Here is a 2500-nt window from a genome sequence, read left to right as displayed (position 1 = left end):
GTGCCTAGGGGATGGCAAGGCAACGTGCATCTGGCTGGCATTGCGCCCAGCAAGCCTTTGGGCAACTCGAGTTTCAGCATCACGACTCCCCTCCCCCCTATAATAGGCTGCCGAGCCATTACCAAAGTGCCACGGGTAGACGTCCTTTTCCGTGAGGAGACATACTAAAGGAAAGTGCTCTAGAGGTCGAATTTTGACGCCGTTTTTTGCAACAACCTCTAGAAAAATAAGAACTTTCCATCCTCCAAATTTGGTGAATTTACACCGTGCCGATTTTTTTTGACGATTTTTTTACCGCCCGGAATGCCGGAAATTCAAAAAAAATGAAAAACGGAGAAAACCTGCGATTTTTGACCTGGATTTTTTTGTGCAGCCTTCACATAATATTACCAAGGTTCCCTCAAAATTTCACGAAAAATGCACGAGCCAATTCTGAGATATGAAAATTTGGCTCCTCCGTTGCAACGCTCCGAGCCATCGTTGCAACGGCGGGTGCCTCCGTGGGGGGCGGGGGAGCCCGGCGGCACACCACAACCACAACGTGCTTGCTAGTGTGCCTAGGGGATGGCAAGGCAACGTGCATCTTGCTGGCATTGCGCCCAGCAAGCCTTTGGGCAACTCGAGTTTCAGCATCACGACACCCCTCCCCCCTATAATAGGCTGCCGAGCCATTACCAAAGTGCCACGGGTAGACGTCCTTTTCCGTGAGGAGACATACTAAAGGAAAGTGCTCTAGAGGTCGAATTTTGACGCCGTTTTTTGCAACAACCTCTAGAAAAATAAGATCTTTCCATCCTCCAAATTTGGTGAATTTACACCGTGCCGATTTTTTTTGACGATTTTTTTACCGCCCGGAATGCCGGAAATTCAAAAAAAATGAAAAACGGAGCATACATGCGATTTTTGACCTGGATTTTTTTGTGCAGCCTTCACATAATATTACCAAGGTTCCCTCAAAATTTCACGAAAAATGCACGAGCCAATTCTGAGATATGAAAATTTGGCTCCTCCGTTGCAACGCTCCGAGCCATCGTTGCAACGGCGGGTGCCTCCGTGGGGGGCGGGGGAGCCCGGCGGCACACCACAACCACAACGTGCTTGCTAGTGTGCCTAGGGGATGGCAAGGCAACGTGCATCTTGCTGGCATTGCGCCCAGCAAGCCTTTGGGCAACTCGAGTTTCAGCATCACGACACCCCTCCCCCCTATAATAGGCTGCCGAGCCATTACCAAAGTGCCACGGGTAGACGTCCTTTTCCGTGAGGAGACATACTCAAGGAAAGTGCTCTAGAGGTCGAATTTTGACGCCGTTTTTTGCAACAACCTCTAGAAAAATAAGATCTTTCCATCCTCCAAATTTGGTGAATTTACACCGTGCCGATTTTTTTTGACGATTTTTTTACCGCCCGGAATGCCGGAAATTCAAAAAAAATGAAAAACGGAGCAAACATGCGATTTTTGACCTGGATTTTTTTGTGCAGCCTTCACATAATATTACCAAGGTTCCCTCAAAATTTCACGAAAAATGCACGAGCCAATTCTGAGATATGAAAATTTGGCTCCTCCGTTGCAACGCTCCGAGCCATCGTTGCAACGGCGGGTGCCTCCGTGGGGGGCGGGGGAGCCCGGCGGCACACCACAACCACAACGTGCTTGCTAGTGTGCCTAGGGGATGGCAAGGCAACGTGCATCTTGCTGGCATTGCGCCCAGCAAGCCTTTGGGCAACTCGAGTTTCAGCATCACGACACCCCTCCCCCCTATAATAGGCTGCCGAGCCATTACCAAAGTGCCACGGGTAGACGTCCTTTTCCGTGAGGAGACATACTCAAGGAAAGTGCTCTAGAGGTCGAATTTTGACGCCGTTTTTTGCAACAACCTCTAGAAAAATAAGATCTTTCCATCCCCCAAATTTGGTGAATTTACACCGTGCCGATTTTTTTTGCCGATTTTTTTACCGCCCGGAAAGCCGGAAATTCAAAAAAAATGAAAAACGGAGCAAACGTGCGATTTTTGACCTGGATTTTTTTGTGCAGCCTTCACATAATATTACCAAGGTTCCCTCAAAATTTTAGAAAAAATGCACGAGCCAATTATGAGATATGAAAATTTGGCTCCTCCGTTGCAACGCTCCGAGCCATCGTTGCAACGGCGGGTGCCTCCGTTGCAACGAAACCAGCCAACGATGCACCTAACCCAGCATCCGTTGCAACGCACCCTGCCTCCGTTGCAACGCGCCCAGCCAACGTTGCACCGTCCCCAGCATCCGTTGCAACGCCCCCAGCCAACGTTGCAACGCGCCCTGCCTCCGTTGCAACGCTCCCAGCCAACGTTGCAACGCGCCCTGCCTCCGTTGCAACGTCACCAGCAACCGTGGCAACGCGACCTGCCTCCGTTGCGACGCCCCCAGCCAACGTTGCAACGCGCCCTGCCTCCGTTGCAACGTCACCAGCATCCGTTGCAACGCTCCCAGCCAACGTTGCAACGCGCCCTGCCTCCGTTGC

Source organism: Arachis ipaensis, chromosome B7 (assembly GCF_059453495.1).
Source record: "Arachis ipaensis isolate K30076 ecotype BB chromosome B7, ASM5945349v1, whole genome shotgun sequence".
Classification (NCBI taxonomy): Eukaryota; Viridiplantae; Streptophyta; class Magnoliopsida; order Fabales; family Fabaceae; genus Arachis; species Arachis ipaensis.
This window is presented reverse-complemented; position numbering follows the sequence as displayed.